Source organism: Cyrtonyx montezumae, unplaced genomic scaffold, assembly GCF_038088225.1.
Source record: "Cyrtonyx montezumae isolate F1298 unplaced genomic scaffold, pur_monq_1.0 scaffold_7, whole genome shotgun sequence".
Lineage (NCBI taxonomy): Eukaryota > Metazoa > Chordata > Aves > Galliformes > Odontophoridae > Cyrtonyx > Cyrtonyx montezumae.
Genome location: NW_027072078.1, coordinates 9396889 through 9416536, shown reverse-complemented (window position 1 = coordinate 9416536; position 19648 = coordinate 9396889). Strand labels below are relative to the sequence as shown.

General features: G+C 39.2%; 1 protein-coding gene across 2 annotated transcripts in view; it reads left to right on the top strand.

Moving 5' to 3' along the window:
• The window catches only part of HECW2 (HECT, C2 and WW domain containing E3 ubiquitin protein ligase 2), a 171626-nt gene that overhangs the window by 45715 nt on the left and 106263 nt on the right, over positions 1–19648 (top strand). The gene's annotated exons all lie outside the window — the stretch shown is intronic.

Below are 19648 nucleotides of genomic sequence, written 5' to 3'. Positions count from 1 at the left end.
GAGGAAAAGAAGCAAATAAAGGGAATGCAGAAAGCATAGAGCATTGAGTGTTTTGTGACTGCGGTTGTGTAATCCCAACTCTAACTCACTGTGTGAGAAGAGTTTGGACAAAACAGTGATGTGATCAGGGCAGAGCAGCCCTCTTGGCCAGCAGAGGCTGGGCCTGTGGCACCTCACTGTGCTAAGCTGGTCTCTCAAGAAAAGGTTAGAGAAGAATAGTGCTTGGCTGATAAGAAGCTGCTGTAAAAAGAGAAGGTTTGTCCAAGTAAGGAAAGTGAGCTTTATCCATAGTGTAAAAATATTTGAGAGTAGTAAAGATTAAGTATTGAATTTAAAGAACAATTTTGTATTGTAATATTTGGGAGTCACTGGAGAAATAAGCTTCACTGTCTGTTCAAGCACTTAGTTTTGATCTCGTGTACTCTGACAGATTAAACTTTTCTGCTAGGCAAAACAGAATGCTCAAATAAGGGTGGACCGTGAAATTTATGATTTTTTTCTAAGTGTATCACAGGACATTTTGTTCCGTTACCCTTACTGATTTGCAGAGCTGGGACCCATCTGGATCAAATCTGCAAAGATTTACATGGATAAACATTTGGGGAAAGCACAAAAACTGGTTGCAAGAACTTTACTGAAGAAGCCTTTATCAAAGGCGTCTCTTTGTCTCCTTACCCAGGGGTCTCTGGTTGTGACTTCTCTTCAGGTGTGGCTGCTTTTAGCTGAATGTTGTTCATGTTTTTCTGACTGGCATTTCTCTTCTTAGTTGACTGTGTCCTGTTGCAAACCACATCGCCCTGTTGTGTTTAATAACTAAACTAAACGGCTTGTGCATATAGCTTTAAAATGTCATGCTTGCAGTCTTCTGATTTTTTTTTTTGTTCCTTGACATACTTCCTTTGTTATACAATGAGTCACAATCTGTCTCATCCTATTAATAGCTTATTTTAATGTTTAATTTTTATGTCTGCTTTTGTAAATGTACTGTATCCAGGAGTACTCTACTTCTTCTAAACACCTAATTATGCATTTCAAGGTGCTTTGGTTAGTTTATTTCCTTGATGGCATTCACATTTTACAAATTAATAAACGACTTGCTAATAAAATCCTCTGTTTATTGAAGGGTGACAATTTTTCTTTTACATAAATTGTGGCACTGGCTAAGAGTGTTCCTGGCAGAGTGGTTTGTGTATAGTTTTGTCATCACATTTTACAAACCTGATGTTGAGTCATTGATAACAAGATCAGCAATATGAACTTTGACAGTACCCTTCACTCTTTTTTCATATATGGCTTGAAAGTTGTTTTAAATATTCACATAATTAAGGGCTGCACAATAGTAACAGCAAACAGGTACCTAGTAGGGAAGCTGTCATTATGGGTGCTTTGCAGGAAAGGTGAAGAGATCTTTCTATGGTAGTTCCCAGCTGAATGTCTTCGGAGGTTATAAACCCTTTACTTGGTGTATTGGACTTTGAAAGGTGTTTTAGGGGTAGTTAAGATGATGTTGACGCATCGTGAAAGGAGCCTTGAGGTAAGTAGCGACGGAAGAACGTGCTCTCAATCCCAGAAAGTAAAGAAAAATCCATTTTGAAAGTAAACAGTCATTTCTATGGTTTTCATATTTATTGAACACACTAATGTTAAAACTGGAGATCTATTCTTGGGGCTCCCATTACTTCAGAAATCTCATTATACACAGACTGCCTCTGATCAGTTTCTGTCTCTATTGTATCTGTTATTTCTGAGTGAGATTGGCATGACCTATAAAATACGTCTCATACTTCCAGTAAATTACCTAATTCTATTTTCATCATCATCAAAAACAATTGCCTGTTACAAAATATAGAGCGTCTGCACCGTTGTGTTGACTAAATGAAAATGGTAATGCTTCTTTCTATAAAAACAAAGAAACAAAAAGTGAAAAACAAATCAAAAACCACAAGCCCACCCCAAACCACAAAGAAACTGTTGAATACCTATGAGAAAGCGGTGTGAAGCTGAATATTCTGTTGTAGAAGTAACAGTAATAGAAGATTTGATTCATATCTGAAATAGATCCTTAACGACCTCATTATGAGTTGTAGGTAAGGAGAGATGGATACCAGAGGTACGTCTTTTTAAGCCTAAGGACAGTAGATTTGTTTCTGTGCTTGTTTTCTTCTGTAATTAAGAAAAATGAGATCTTTTTTTTTAGATCTTTTTTTAGATCTTTTTGACATGAGGATGTTCTTTCCTTATTTGAAGGACCTAGGGTGCATGGCATCTTCTGCTTTGCCTCGTGCTATAGTCAGCTGTTTGAGAAGGCCCAAATCCCAAGCACTCTGACATGGCAGGGAGGTTCCCATTAGTTTCCACGTTTATATGGTCAGCTCACTCACTGTGTGTGGGAGGGGAATGCCCATTGGCTGTAGCTGGATCTGCAGGGCTGTTTCACTGCTCGCGCTCTTACTGGTTAACAATGAATTGTATATTACTGTGCAATCTGTCCTAATTACAGCTGGAAGATGAATTTGTACCTTGACAGAAGTTTCTTACTCTGTGTCTAGATGTAGAATAGCTATAGAAACTCATGTTGTGCTTGTATTTGTTCAGCTCTTGCTTGTTAAAATAATATTGTAGGCAATATCCAAAGTTGCCCTTTTTAGCATTAAGAAAGCGTTTACTTTTCAGGTTTTTTTTTTTCTGGTCTAATATGCCTAAATCATATTATTTCTGTTAGCTGTTTTTACAACACTTGATGACATCTATGTCATATGTGTGCAGCAGTCTAATCTCACAGAATTTCTTTGCCTATTGTAATGTGTTCTGAGTTAATTCGTGCCTGTAGGTAGCAGAATGTACTGTCCTGGGGACTGGAAAGAATTTCCAGTTTTTGTTTTAAATCTGTCATCTTGCCAGATTTAAAACAAAACTAAAAAACCCAACCATACATCTTTTTTATAATGTTCGTAACAGGATATTGTGTAAATATGGAGTCATAAGGCACATGTAACGGATTTGATTTGGGCAGTGTTCTCTGTAAGTCCTGGTAAGCTTTTCTGAGTACATTGTTGGAACATGAAACCCAATGTCTGTGACCTGCTGGGAGCAGGAGGTCCTCTGTGCTCCCTGGTGTACACAGAAGAACAAGTGCTCATATTGGAAGAGTGAAAATAATCTCTGATTTCAGTGAGCTCTGAACAGCTGACGACATGGCATATAGTGGGGATGATTTAAATTTGTGACTTTCTAGAAAGTTCCTTGATAGAACTATGGAAATATTCTCTGATCCCTTAATTGCTGTGCCTTTCCCTCTGCAAAATGGCCTATCCAATTACTCAAGGTGCTCTTAACACATTTTAACATCCTGTTTGCTTCGGTACAGCATCTGTTCTCTGCACATCTGCTGGTCAGAGCCGAGCTCTGGTAGAGGAGCACCAGCTTCCCTGTATTGCTGTCCAATGCTCTGTGAATCACGGGGACAATACCGGACTGAGTTGTCCCATCATGACACATGTGCAGCCTGTGGCTGCTGCTGAGGTTACTTCAGGATCTCAGAGATTAACTACATCCCACAAACATCTCTGAAATAGCAAAGAAAGAAGATGTTAAAACTTCTTCCATGTTCGTATGGCACTTCAGGTTTGAAGCTGCTTGTCCTTAGTTGTGCAATGCTTTCCTCCTTATTTATTGTAAAATATGTTTGACAGTTTGGCACATTAGTTTAGGATTTTCCTTGCATCAGAAGGATCTATTTGCAAGTCCTAATACTCAAATATCACAAGCGTGCTCTTGCACTCTCTGTACGCTTTTCTGGCTTCAACTTTTATTCCCATTTGCTTTGGGAACTGTACCTGAAGGATAAGGTATTAAGGAAGAGGTGCAGTTACAGCAGTGATCCAAATTGACCGTGCTGGTCCACTGCAGTACAGATCGATATTGCTAAGTCAGCACTTCAGGGAGATAATTTTCTAGAAAATGCCAACAAGCTGAGTAATGTGTTCCAGAAAGTTATATATTCACAGAGAGCAGTTGACATGAGGGGATGTCACGTGTCCACATGCTTGTGGTTGATGGTGATGTCAGGTCAGCTTCAGAGACTGACTACTTTCAGCTTCGTGTTAGCCTGGAGGCACAATTATAAAGCGAATGCTTCCTGCATATTTAAAGCAAATTATTTATTGCTTTATAGTGAAGGAAGAAATATTAGAAAATACTCATATGTTTGAGAATCACATGTTTTATAATTGAAATTCTGTTTTTGTTCTAGACAGTATATAGCATCTGATAGATAACAGCACGGCCGACATTCCATGTCTGTGAGCAAGGAGAAATGGAGTGAAAATAATTATATTTCTGTTGGTAGATTTTGATGGTAATATTTTGTTTTCTACAGTCAGTGCCAGCGGCAACCTTTGAATTTCAACTGAGTTCCTATTACTGATTGCAAACTGGTGACCCACTGGAGTGACACCTGGATTCATAACTTCTGCCACAAGTGACAGGGGTTTTAATTTGTTAATTTGCAGGTAGCTGATGCAGCCTGCAGTGCGTTAGCACTAGAGGTCGGCTGAGCTGTTCTCAGCAGTCTGTTCGAAGTGGCGCTTACTTTCTTGCATTGCTGTGTATGCTGGCATCTTGCAAACTGTTGTGGAAGGCTTTGAGTGAAGCTTTTAGAATGAATGAGTGATCGGATTGCTCAGCACATACGATGCTAGCGTGCCTCAGCAGCAGACCTGGGTTGTCACCAGATGGGATTGGGATGGTAAGAATAGCTAATGGCTGCTTCTGATGGTTTTTGTGACTTAGAGGAAGGTTTCCTGGTTTGTGCAGGTGTATAATAAATATAGTACAGAAAAATGAAAAAAAAATCAAGTTAATTTGGACAGTGCTAAGCCATTAAAAAATGTACTGAATGGAACCTGGCTTTGGTAATAAGTGTTCAGCTTCTAAGTTCTTGAAGCATTGTTTTATGAAATGTTTTTCAGTAATTGGGCTGCATTGTCTTATGGCCAATACTCTTCAGCAGTTTGAGCATCTTTCTCAAGCTGGATATTGACAGCTGTGAAATCTGTTTGAATTTTAATCAGAGGTTTGCGATTATGTTACAGCATGAGTAGGTGTTAGTGAAGTTGTGACAACATCCTCTAGTTGGTTAGGCTGCTGCTGCAGTTTAGGAAACACAGCTTAATCTGAGGAGCCTCAAAGGGAAGCCTATGCTTTTTTTTTTTTTTTAAATTAAATTAAGCTTTGGGAATTACATCGTAGGGACAAAGCAAATTATAATGACTGCAATCACAGGGTCATCTGATTTATTAGATAAAGGACTAAAAATCAAAGTTAATCTGTAACTATTTGCACTACTGGAGGAAACCAACCAGACAAAAATAGACAAAAAACAACCAAGCAAAACTGGGTTCTGGATGTTTAGGGGAGAGAGGTTTGTTTAAAGCACAGAATAGAACCGTATATGGTGTAAAGTAGCAAAGGGCGAGAAAAGACTAATTATTTCTGAAATATGGGAAAAATCTGTGATCGTTCTGTCAATTATGTGCCACATAAATATTGAGTTATTACTACAGTGAAGCTTTAGAGAGAGGGAAGTGTGCTATGCCCATAATTTGAGCATTAAGTGAATTTTACTCTGAAGTAGTAAGTAGTTGTGTGTTTATAAAATGCTCAAATTCCAAGTTGTCTTCACAAAGAGTAAGCCAAGTGAAATAGCACTGTCATGTTATCGCTCCTGAGAAAGGATTCAAATGGTGATAGTTAATGTAAGAATCTTCGTTTTATTAAAAGCTTTTTGGAGCAACATAATTACCCTTACAAAAAATGGAAAATTGGCTCTAATATAAGGCTTGGTTGTCTACATATGTGTGTCTTATGGATATTAAATTACTTTTTTGTTGTTTTACATTGAGAAGTAGAGTAAATTCAAAATCAAACCAGAGTTATTGAAAACATGTGGATCTCATCATTTTACAGTGATACTAGAATGCAGTGTACTATGATTTCTTTGGTTTTGTTTCCTGCTGCTTCATAGCATAATCAACTGCTTACCAAAGGTACGTGTTTAGATGTAAATACACCAAGGTCATTTTAAAAACAGTACACAAAACCAAACACCTTCAAAATTCAGCAACCTGAAGTGTAGCAAAAGTAGCCCTCCAGATGAGACGATCTTCTGTTTATATTTTTGGTGCCATGTGCACTAGGATTTCATGTCTGTATTTATAAACACTGATTTCAATCTCCTTCCGTTTCCTGGTGCTGCAGCACCTTGGTCCTGGGGTGGATTTAGATTGAATTGTGTTGTATTCCACTGTGTGCTTGTGGAGCCTCAAACAGTGCAGCCTTTAGTGAAATCTTTTGTTCTCTTATGTCTGTAATGTGACTTGATGCTAGGAATGAGTGTTAAAATGCAAACAATATTCTAATTAGTTACATTTGGTCTAATTTTACAGTTTTTTCTTTGGGATGAAGGAATGAGGAGAAAGGAAATGCTAATGTAGAAAGTAAAGGTGGAAATAATTACTTCAGTTTCGTTTAACTCCAGTGGTTTGATCTGCTGCTGTTTGCTATCTGATGCAGGAATCTTCTTTCACATGGGTTGTCTCTATGGAGACCCAAACTGGAGATGGGGCCAGGCAGCTTCAGGTGCTCCTCTCAGGGGGGTGACTGGACCTATGGAGCCCCACTCAGTTTGCTGTAGATTGCATCAAAACTTTGGGATAGACAGAGTACGTCTTCAGGTTCTTTTATGCTTGGATCCCGAAGGCTTTTCTGTGCAATGATGAATTAGGGCCGATGACAGTGGTGTAAAAATGTGCAGTGAGTGTCGTTTTAGCAGTGGCCCATTTCTAAAGATGAATGAAAATTTTACTGCCTGGAGAAATCCTCTGATACTCGCCTCTATTTTTAGCTCTACTTATTAAAAACTCATGCATATTTTACAATAAAAGTATTAATTCATAATAGGGCTCATCTTTATATAGCTTACTTCATGTTGCTGTTTTTTTTTTTTTTCCATTAATAGTTCATTTAGATTCTGGAGGATTTGTTTTATTTAGTTCAGAAACTGTGCAAAGCAGCAGTAATCCTGCAAGAGGAAAAATTGCAGTATGGGATCACTGAACTAAATAATGTAATGTAATGTGTATTCCCAGGGGGAGGAAGCATGATAGCTTTGCTATTTCTAACTTCCTAATGGCCTGCATTCTCTAGCTCGAGTGCAGAACAGACATGGACAAATACACATGGGTTGCTTTGAAAGTAATGCCTCCTATTTATTTCCATGGAAACTACAACAAATACAAAGAGCACACTTTCACCATTTCATAGAGGAAATTCTCAGCTACAAAATGCACTTTTTCAATGCAGTCACCACCCTGAACTATGCATTTTCACCAGCAATGAATCAGAGCCTGCATGCTGTGCTCATAAAAATCTGTGGACTTGCTGTCGCCACTGCTGAAATGCACCACCCACTCCTCCCTGTGCCCACATCCACTGTTTGGTCTCCATAAATGTTCAGCAAGCATCCATGAGTGTCAACGGGTGCCATTTTTTCCACGTGAAGGAATTCAGTGACACACCTTTGCTTCATCCACGTTTCCATGTCAGACCATTTTGTCAGTCTGCCCCTCTGCTGCCTTCTGCCACGTGGCAACAGTGTGTAATGGGATATTAGTGGGAAGGTTCAACCTCTTGCTTCCATTCCATACCACCGCCATCTGCCTCTGATGTTGTGAGCTGATGTAATGAAATGGGATTACTAAAACAGAATAATAAAATAGCATTACTTTCAGAGCAGCCCTCGTATATTGGGTTATACCTGCAGGTGCTGGTGGTGTATGGGTCTACTGCAAGAGTAGCATTTTTGTCACAGAGGGGGTCAGTACAGCTCTAAACTGTTTTTCTCTTGAGTTTTCTGGAGTAAAAAATCCTTAGCACTTTGTGTCTGCAAAGATTTCTTTCATAGCTCTTTGAATTTCTGCAGTATCATTCAGTATTGCATTTTAGCATTACTTACGTTGCTAATGCTGTAAATTGTGCAATAAGTAGTACTAGTGTGGTTGTATGGCTGTATGTGTGCATGTGGTTTAATTGTTACCTTTTAGGTATGACCTCCAGTGTGTCTTGAAGTGCTGTGGAAACAGGGAATCAAAAAAAAAAAGGTGGTTAAAAGAAGTTCCTCATGGGTCTAGTAACACTGGTATGCAAAACTTGATAGGGTTGAAGTGTTTTTGCTAATGTCTTTGAGGGCATAACACTGCATAGTCAGCAAGCAAAGGACGTTATCTCTGAGCTGGCTTGGCTAACTGTTCTCCTCCTGCCAGTGTCAGGGACATCTTTGGTAGTGATCGCTTTGTACGTTTCCAGGCAAAAAGTTCCATTAAACTGGAGTCAAGCAGAAATGTACTGCCTTAGTGTTCCAGACAAAGAGCATCCTCAAAACTTTATGGAACGTAGCCTTTTTTTTTTTTTGGGAGAGCATAACTGGTGAAATGTTTTTCATTGAAATATCAGAAGGGTGAAAAGGGCAGGTGAACAGAAACTTGAATGTATGCTGATGGACAGTTTAAATTCACTCCAGCAAAATTTGTCAATTTTACTACAACGATTGTTTCCTCTTTTCCAGCTCTACTGTTTGTACCTATAATCTGTCTGTAAGACTCAGGTACACAGTGTTTGTTCAGTTTTGTTTTTAATTTCTTTTTGCTCTTTAAGGGGACAACTGAGTCTGTTTTAGGCATCTTCCACTCCAGCCTGCACCAGCCTGGAGCTTTGCAAACGTGAAGAATCAGGGAAATGATTCTCTACCGCTGGGTGGGCTGTCTTTTGTCTCTTTTTAGCCTTCTAGCATGTTTTGGTAATGGAATTCTTGAAGTCAGTGAATACGTTTTACACACAAATGCTATTTTTCAAGTTAATAATATCCCCTTTGTGACAAAAATGAATAAACGATATGATGAACTGAAGGGGTGTGCCATTTCGTAAAGGACAAAGCACTCCTGTGCTTCCTGAGGACGTGGGAAAGTATAAGTGTGATAAGCCAACCTGCTCTGTGGTGTTTTGATACTGCTTCAGTGAATGAAGTCTATTTTACGTGGTAGAAAACTGAGCTTACACAAGCTTGATAATAGGAATGATTGTATTATATTTAGATGGGCAGAACCAACAGAGTTGATTTCTCGTCAGTATAGAGTGGATTTCAAGCTTCAAATGGCATAGATTTTTTTTGTAATTGCTTTTTGCATAGAATGTATGTTAAGTTTTAGTTACTGCCAAATATACTTAAAATGAGCTGTGTTGGGTGCAGCCTAATTGCAGCTGTCCTTTATGGATGCAACACTGCTGAGTAGTATCTGCATCAGTACACACTGCAGAGGCTTGGAACAAAACTGCAGAAGTGCTCTGATACTAAATAGTAAACACTTGAACTACTTCTTGTTCTGTTGAGTGCTTTGTTTAATGAATGGCTTTTTGAATCGTTTGGCAGTTCTCCTTTCTTTTTTTCAAAGCAACACAGGTCTTTTTTCCCGCATGTCACGACTTTTGGCATTGTGTTCTTTCTTGTGGGCAGATAATTACTGACTTGTGTTGTAAAAGTTCTGTATCTTGGTCTTTAGCATCTCTTGGGAAAAAAGCCTTGGCTGAACAAATCTGTTTTGGGGACTGTGGGCTGGCTGGTACTGATGATGCTCCCAAAGTCCTAAAGATAGGAGGGAGAAGAGAGCTGCTTGCTTTTCATGTACTTAATATGTTCTTTCAAGCTTTCGTATATGTTAGTATGAGTATTTTGTGTTTTATTCGCAGAGCAATTACATTGATGTTTCCTCATCCTATGTCAGAGTAGCTTCTTGTAGAGACTATATTATGTCTTTCTGCTGTAGGCATTTAAAAGGGCTGTATTTGGGGCGGATTGTGTGCGTTGACGTCAAAAGGCTAAACTGAGAGCAATCACAGCTGTACTTGAAGGGAAATTCTTCAGGACAGCGCCCAACAGCAACTAGCAATTGATAGATCAGTGTCATGAGCACTGAAGATCAAATCTGTGGCAGTGGGGATTCCAATGTTAAAATTATGCAGAGTAATATTGTGAAGTGATTCACCCAAGGCTGTAACTCCATGCTAGGCTAGATTCATTTGCAGCTTACCTACACATCTAGTCTCTGCCTCATTTCTGAACTACAGCTTTATTAGGGGTCTTGCTACATATAAGATGACTGAAGGAAATGAACTTGTTTTAAATGGTTTCCAGTCCTGGAGGGGGTTGAAGGCCTGTGTAATACATTCTGTATGTAGTCTCTTCCATGTGCAACTGTACTAACATTTCCAGTCATGTTGTGATTGTTTATGTGGGTAGAGTGGAAGAAAAGCATGTATCTGATATGTTTCACTTTTAATATTTCTGTGCAGCTTTTCTTTTCTTACTTCAGATGAATGGCAGTACTGAGTTTTAGTGCATGGACCTCCTGGTGTGTGTCTACAGTGCAAGAGAAGGTTATATCTGCAGCCCAGCTGGGTGCCACAGCCTAGCAGCCACAACAGTAGTCTTGCATGGACTTTCCATAATTTCCCTCAGCACAAATTCAGACAGGCTATAGAATCATAAAATCCTTTGCATTGGAAGGAACCTCTAAAGGCCATCTAGTCCAGCTCTCCTGAGATGAACAGAGACGTGTACAGCTAGATCAGGTTGCCCAGGTCCAGTCTCACCTTGAAAGTCTCCAGGGATGGGACATTGACCACATCACTAGGCAACCTGTTTCAGTTCCTCACAAGCCTGTCAAAAACTTTTTCCTTATATCCAACCTAAATCTGCTCTCTTTAAGCTTGAAACCATTTCCTTTTGCTCTAACACCACAGACCCTCCTAAAGTGTCTGTCCCCTTCTTTCCTGTAGCTCCCACTTAGATACTGAATGGCTGCTATCAGATCACCTCGGAGCCTTTTCTTCTCCAGGCTGAAGAGCTCCACAGGAGAGGTGTTCCATTCCATGGATCATTTTTGTGTCCCTTCTCTGGATGTGCTCCAACAGGTCTGTGTATCTCCTGCACTGAGGTCTCCACGTCTGGATGCAGTACTCCAGGTGAAGCTCACCAGTGCAGAGCAGAGAGGGCAGGATCACCTCCCTCGTCCTGCTGCCCATGCTTCTTTTGATGCAGCCCAGGATATGGTTGGCTTTCTGGGCTGCGAGGGCACATTGCTGGCTCATGTCCAGCTTGCCATCCACCAGTACTCCCAGATCTTTTTCATCAGGACTGTGCTCAATTCCTTTGTCCCCCACCTTGTACTGGTAATGAGGGTTGCCAAGTGCAGGATCTTGCATTTGGATTTGCTGAACCTCATGAGGTTTACCTAAGCCCACTGCTCAGCCTCTCTAAATCCCTCTGAATAGCATCCCGTTACTCTGGTGTGCAGGCTGCACCCCACAGCTTGGTGTCATCAGCAAACGTGGTGAGAATGTGCTTGACCCAACTGTCGGTGTCACTGAGATATTCAGTGACTCACTTATTAAAGACTGTCGGTCCCAGAACTGACCCCTGTGGGACACAACTCGTCACTGATCTCCATCCAGACATTGAGCCATTGGCCACCACGCTCTGGACTTGATCCTGCAGCCTGTTCTTTGTTCATCAAACAGTCATCCACTGTTTAAAAAAAACCTGTTTTAATGAAAAATATTTTTTCAAGTAAAAGTGAGAGCAACAAACATACCTGTCTTAGTCCAGCTGTCCTCCCCATCACCACCATGCCTGGCTGAGGTGTGTGGAGCCCTTCAGGCAGCTGGATCTTCATAGCATGTTGGAGGAGTAAGTCCTCACTGTGTGAAGAGATCACAGTTGGTGGATGGAAGATGGAAGCCTTACTCATCAGCTGAAGTAGTACGGAAGTGACAAACACTTATTTCCTAGCTAGTTATAAATGTGTATAGGAGTAGCTTTCCTAGTGAATGGTACAAAAATGCATTGAAAGGCTCTCACATAGAAATTCTATTACATTCCGAATTAAGTGAGGTACTCTGACTGTATAATAATTCATGAAGACCATTTAAAAATATATGTATTTATGCTAATTGATGTGCTTTTTGCCTTAGGGAATGTTTTTGGCCAAATTATACAGTGGTTTTGTAATCTGAGCTGATCTTTAACATCTGAGCTGAGTCACGAGGTTCAAGTCAAAGGAGACAAAGTGTGCATTTGCACTTTGCCTTCCTTCCCCCCTCTCCCCCACCCCTGACAGTTTTCTGCATGGAAATATCACTGTGAAATTTCAGCACAGTAATCTGTAGCTTTATGTTAAGATACGTCAATACAGTTTCCACAAATGAATAATTTCATTGCAATTACTTTGCTTCATGCTGCTTTTAAGTGTCCGGTCATCCTCCTGTCGTGGAGGTTTGAGGGCTTTGTTAGAGAATGTTAAGCAGATCAGATCAGAAAATAAAATGCTTCAGACTTTAACTTTTCTCTACGCTCTTCTGGATATAACAGTTGATATTTCAAGGCAGTTACTATCTAATTAAGAGTTGAATTAAAGTAAATTTAAATTTAATTTTGTTAAAAAAAAAAAAAACAACACACAACAGTTGATGGTTATTTACATACTTAAATTAGATCTAAGTCCCATGTCAGCCAATAATTTAGTATTACTTTGTACATTTTTTCTTCTGTTTTGTAAAAGAACAGCAAACATTAAAGATATATCCAGAATTGGCTACTCAGGAAAAACAGAATACAAGTTGTCAGTGTATGAGTTAGAATAACTCAGGAAGAAAGAGAAACATTTCTCCCTTTTAATCTTTCTGAAATATTTTAATATCTTTGTAATTAAAGTGGCTTGAGAGGTGGAATGATGTGATTTCTCAAGTTTCTAACGTACCTCATTCTTTTGATTAATTTAATCACAGAATCTCTTACATTGGAAGGGATCTTCAAAGGTCATCTAGCCCATCTCCCCTGCAGTGAACAAGGACAGCTACAGCTAGATCAGGTTGCTTAGAGCATGGTTCAGCCTGATCTTGAATGTCTCTATCAGAAATGCTCTGAATTTATAATATTCTTTTACTTCCTCCAGTATACCAGTGGCTGGACTTGTTCATGTCACTTACTTGGGTAATTTATTGTTTGAAATGTGCAGATCTAGTGAGGATTCAGCATTCCATGTAGTGATATTGAACAGTTGTACTTACATTTGAGCTGCAGAATCTCCTCAGTTTTCTACTTGATGTGAGAGCTCTGCACTGCAAAGTTATGTAATGTAATGGTGGTTATATTTTTTGAAATACTGATTGTCTTGATCTACTTCAGAAAATGGCTGTTAAATGTCACTTGATTAATTCATGTGCTAAATCATCTTAAAGCCCTAGAATGTAGCCATGATCGTGGAAATGGAGAGGCCTTAGCATCCTTTAACTTGGTAAATGGTAGAGGAAAGTAGAGATCACAAATAGCCGATCTGCATTTGAGTGCTGTGACATGTTTGTGTTTCTCTAGCTGAATGGGAAGCATCCAGACGTGTTAGTTATCTTCCAGTCTAATAAGGTGTTAGCTAGCAGGGAACAGTCCAAATAATCCGATAGTAGAAAATACCTCTTGAGACAAATTCCGTGGTGTGGATCACAGGAAAGTTGAAGCAGAAATTCTTGGAAATATTCCAGGAGGAATGACAAGAAAAAGGCTTAAGGCCTTCTGGGCAGAAGGATTAATCTTTTATCGCATTTCTCTCTCTATAGAAAAAGATGCCTCGTGTCATCTCTATCTGATTATTATTATTATTATTTTCAAACCAAGTCTGTATCTTCACCTAGTCACAGAAATACTAGAAAGTAGGCCTGGGAAGAAATCTGAAGAGCAACCAAGTCCAACGTTTATCTCAGGATCAGCTGCCTGAGTCTTTGCTGAGTAAGCAGCTGGTGCATGTATCCGGCAGGGTCACCTGGCAGAGCAGTGAGAGAGGAGCAGAAGGGCATGGTCTGTGCAGACTGGCTAAGGGCATGAGCTAACCGTGTGGTTAACCTTCACTCAACTTCTCAGGCAGGCTTTGCAGCCAACAGTGAATTCTAACTATGCTGCTCCTGGCAGAGCTTCTAGCAAGTGGGAAGGCAGCAGCACAGAGAGCTGCAATGGGCTGTGGCTGTGTGTTATCCTAGTGTGGATGTGCTAGAGGCACTGGCAGTTAGATACCCATCTTGAGATGTGTGTAGGGTGTGAGTTACTCTTTGGTATCTTGTATTTGAAGGCAGGTGCAAAGGCATGTGTCTAGCTGCTGTACACCATATTCTGTTTCTGCAAATAGCATTACTACAGCAGCGCTCACAGCAGAAGAGTAGGAACATGGATCCAACAAAATGCCTTTAAAAAAGTATGGTTCCCCTTCCTCATCTATCTGCCATGTTAAAAATCACTAAAAAGTCTTCTCTAGGGTGTATTATTTGCAGTACTTCAATTTAAAGGGAGTCTAAATGTTGTAAGGTTAATGACAAGTTGGCTGTGCTGAGGGGAAGCCCAGTGGCTGCACCTCGCACCAGCCAGTGGAAAGAAGGAGGCTGCACCTTGTTTTCAAGATAGGTTTGGAAACTTACAGGGATTCCTTATATTATCAGATACATCACTAATTGCTAACTGAAAGAAGTTTCATTTAAACAGTGCATGTTTTTAATATGCTTCAATGACTTAAAAATATTAGCACATTATCTTTTAAAGTTCCTATATATTTTGAAAGCTTTTTGTGGAAGAAATTTCAGTGCATCTCTATCTGCCATGAGACTTATATTGGAAATCGGAAATGGAGTGTTTGAATTTCCTGGCAAGAGCATGAAGTACTCTGTGCAGATTTTGGGGGGTGGGCGGTGAGTGTCAAAGCCAGCATCAAAAGAAAGTTTTTCCATAGATGTTTGGGGCTGTACTGCATGTTTTAAATGCAAATACCAGCTGGAAGAGCTACAGAAGAACAAATAATTGGCTAGCTTTGAGCACTGTGGGGAGGAAAAGAAGTTCTGAATTTACTGAAGAAAAAAAAAGCTTTTTAAAGACACTTAGAGATCAGGACTGGTCAGTTTGAGCCCTACACTTCAAACTTCTGTTGTGGTTCTCCTCGAGTGCTTTCTCTGCAGAGACCACGCCAGCCAGCACCCTGCTGTATGCCACATGCTGCTGGTGTGCTGTGGCAGCCCCATAGCTCATGGTGACCCAGGGGAGATGCGTTAATCGTTGCTGCCCTGCAGCTCCCTTGCTCCCCAGCTGTGAGCTGGTTCCTGCTCTCAGGGGCAGACCTTCCAGCCTACTGCAGTAGCTGCTGTGGGAGGAGGCTGCCAGCGAGACCCTTAAGCCACAGAATGGATTGCTACATAAACAAGAAGTGAATCATGGTTATGAGTAAGATAAACACGGCAGCGTGTGAACGCTTCTTTTTGTGTGGTGTATTTATTTATTTATTTATTTATTCCATTGCTGGAATTCCCAGACCTTCATTCATATATCTTTAAAATTACTGAATTTTTTACTACATATAAAATGCTTTGACGTTGCCTTTGAGTTTCTGTTAGTGAAGAAGGCTGAAGTCAAAGGGATTTTCCCTGTCTGTATTTTATGTATCAAATGGAACCTTTACAATTCATTTTCTCCCCCAGTTCTGATCCTTCTATGATTAGTAATTCAAAGGTATACATAGATAAAAATAATCCTGAACTCGTGTCACTCAGAAATTAAAAAGAAATGAGCCTTTATTTCTCTCTAAGCTTCTTGTGAAATATCGAAGAAGGCCCTGATACAGATAAGCAGCTTTGGTACAGGTTTTACTTTTCAGCTGAAATAGTTTGCTGAAGTCATTCTCCACTACTTTCTCAGATATCTCTATTCCTCGTGTGCTTTAGGTTCACTTCCCATTTCTTAACTTACTTCATTGAACAGTGTTTTTTGCCCGTGTGCTCTAGGGTTTGGTGCAGTTCTTGCTTCGATCACATTTAGCCTGGTCACCTTCACCTGCACCTTCATGTCAGGGGAGTGCACGGAGCTTGTTAGGTGTGCCATCAGCTCAGCAGCCTGGATGCAAGGGCTGGGAGGTAAAGGTGGGAGGAAAATTCTCGCTTTCAGTCTATGCTAGGATGTATCTGTTAATGTACTGTTAATTAGTGACAGGCACTTGGAATTGTTAACCAGATGTCAGAAGCAAACACCGTGTTAGTTTTTCTCCCCATTTTCAGACCGTAAGTAGTTATATTAACGGTTCTTTTTCTTCTTTTAGATGACTCTTTGTAGCTTGTGATTTATGACTATCACCTTTTCTCCTCTTACAAAATAAGTGTCATTTTTGTTTCTGTACAAGTCTCCTTAATGAACCTCCCAGCTTATTGTGAGCTATTATATAGCACAGTTTTGTTTGACAGTGGATCCCCTTTGCAGCCTGTCTCACTCAGTTTGGGAAGTATGCTAAAAGCACGTGAGTCGACTTTTTGATCTTTTTTTTTTCCATGGTAGGAGCTCTTTTGCATGCAAGTTTGCTCTTTTGCATACAATTTTGTTCATTGCAAATAGATTTTGATGACTTTAGGTTACAATATTCATTGGAATCATCATTCATATAATGACTTTTTAAGACACCCAGGTTTATAAGTGAAAATAGAACAGATATCCAATGTTTAGATTTCTGCGTTACTTTATCTTCAGAAATTAATTACGTCCATGTTTCACCAAAATGACAATTAGGACTTAAGAAAATTGACTCTTAGAAAGGAGCTAATGTTTTTCTCAGCATATTCTTGTCTTTCAAACTGCAAGATGTAGTTATAGCTAGCACAAATTAATTCCCATGTGAGCGTGTACATGGATGAGTTTGTCCATCTGCTGGATATATGTTTTCAATATGTTCCAGCAAATGTCAGTGTTGCCACGGGTACAATGGTCTGTTTTGCAGCTCAAAGAAATTTCTACATCTCTCCTATTAAAATTCTTTCTTTAACTTATTCTCCTCCTCTATGAGACTTGTTTTGCAATAATTGTACTGTTATACAACTACTGTACACAGTAGTTAAAAACAAACTAAAATTCCAGATGTGGGACAAGAAAATGAACTTAATGGTGCACTATCCATCTGCTAATTAATCTCACCCAGGTTCTCTCATCTACTGTGAATTTTAGAATGCAGGTGGTAACGTGCTGCTAGCTGGATCCTGTTATAAGAAAGAAGGAAAAGGAAAAAGAAAAGGGTGGGCAGATTGTATAACTTAGTTGGAGAGTTGATGATATCCACTGGCACTTAGCTCACTAAGGGCTTGGGAAAGCTGAGGCTGGTCTGATCTCTTACAGTGGGTTACTGTGAGTCATAAGGAACTTGGTGAACATCTTTTACTTACTTTTCTGCTCCTGATTGCCCATTATTTTCAGCCCTAGGGAATAGCTCAGTGTACAGAGAAACAAAAACACTACCTTCTTCATTGAAGAAGGCTTGCTATACAAAGTTCATCATTGGTGTTGGTGTCCAAGGCAAAGTACCATGGAACAGGACAGAGAATGAGTTACTGAACCCTGCTGACATCCAGCACCAAAAATAATATGTTTTGTGTATGCAGCCAAAACATTGCTTGTGCCCAGAAAGACCGTGTTGTGTAATTTGTGAAGTAAATATGTTCATCCCCATTTCACTTCTGTATATGAAAACTATTAGACTGATTTTTTTCTTTCTTTTCTTTACTGTGATGTTTGATGCTGGACCACCACATACAATGTATAATGAATTGCATACAACTGACTTAGTTGAACTTAAGTTTCCAAAATTGCTTTTTAATATTTCAAAACATCTCCAATTTAAGGAAAGTTGGAAAAAAATAAAAGAATCTGTGATAAACTCAAAGTTTGTACACTGAAATTGTGTCAAAAAGAGAATTCAAGGTTAGTTAAGGGAAGACAGGTTAAGGGAAGACAGACTGTTATGTGGAGATAGAAGAAAAAATAAGAACGAATAAAATAAATGATTTGTTTATTTCAAGATTATGTTGATCCTAGTCTTGGGATCTCAAAGCACTGTAGGTGATTTTATTTTTAATTACTAAATGTCTTGAACTCTACAGACAGTGCTTTCTATTTAATAAACTGGTTGTCAGACCCATAATTGATAGCAGTATTTGGCTGTGGATCTCATTACAATTAGAATACTATGGATGTGGCCAACCAATCCATTTGTTTCTAGTGGACTGTACCTAATTTTAAATTAGCAGCTTACTTGCTGGAAACAAGGAACACTATAGCAGCTGACATTCAGCATTGTCTGACAATGTTCAGGTTATTTTAAGACAACAAATGTATCTGCGTATGACAGCTGAAGGCTGCGACACATGGAATCACAGAATTACAGAACAGCTTGGATTGGAAGGGGCCTTAAAGATCATCTAATTCCATCCCCTTCCTGTGGGCAAGGTTTGAACACGCTAGATTACCCTGATAAAAAAGGACGAAAGCCCAAGAATAGTACTCAGGTATCTCTTTTTATATATGTATTAATTTATTTTTTCTGTACGTGTGTTTTTCTTAGATATGGTTATTTGTATGTTTAGAAACAAAAGCTTACATTATGCATCCTTGATGGGAGACACTGCAATGGAATAGCAGTTAAGTTGCAATCTGGTCAGAAATGTTGAAAAAGTATTTTCAGAATAAAGAGTGTGTGGGAAGAAGATAGAAAATGCATTGTTTGTGTTCCAGGTGAATATAGTAAACAAGGTAATTTTCACAGGTTCAGTTGAAAAACAGATTAACAGACTGTTCATTTTCTTCTCAAAGCAAATAGATCTGCCAGTTGAAGATACCTATGGTTTTATTTCCTCAGTAAGACAAAGAAACCATAAGTCTATATAAAGTATAACTCTTTGAAAAAAAGCAAGCAGCTTTGGTCACAGACAGAACATATTACATGGAGTTTTCATATCCCCTTCTAGCCAAGAGTTTCTCCATTTCTGATTCCACCCTGTTGCAAGCTGTTGCCTGTACTTGAATATTTTCCTGCTTCCTTTCTTGTGATTGGTTTCAAGTTGGGAGTAATATGAGGGCATGTTTTCAACCAATAGTATGATTATCGCTCATTACAGATAATCAGATGCAGGTTGTATGTGTGGAGGTACAGTGTGATGACATTTGCATGTTCCAGCCTCCATCTTAATTAAATCCTCACAAAATGATTTATAGTAGTACAGGCCTGTGATATAACATTTCTACTGAAGCGATATGTCCAACTCTATTAGTATTTTTAATGTTTCTGTAAGTATTCAGTGTGTATCAAGCATTGTTAGAAACTAACAATAATAAAAGTACATGATAAACTGCTGTGATTTCTTAGGTAGAAGGTGATTTTATTATTTCTTCATTCCTTAGGCCACTGCCAGACCTCTTTTGTGTTTCTGTGGCTATATGTGTTTGATAGATGGCCTTGGATGCTTTGCTTTCTATTGTGTTCTAACCTATAAATGTTATTTCATGATATGCAGTTAAGTCTGAGTTTTGTTATGAATGACTCATGCTTTTATTATTTTTTATTTATATAACATGAAGGTGGCTGGAGCAGTAAATTAATTAAAAGATGTGTTCAGTCCATTTCAGGTTCCTTTAGAAACAGTCCTGACTAAACATTTTTGCGCTAAGACCTCTACATTTAGTGTTTGCCCCGAGTAA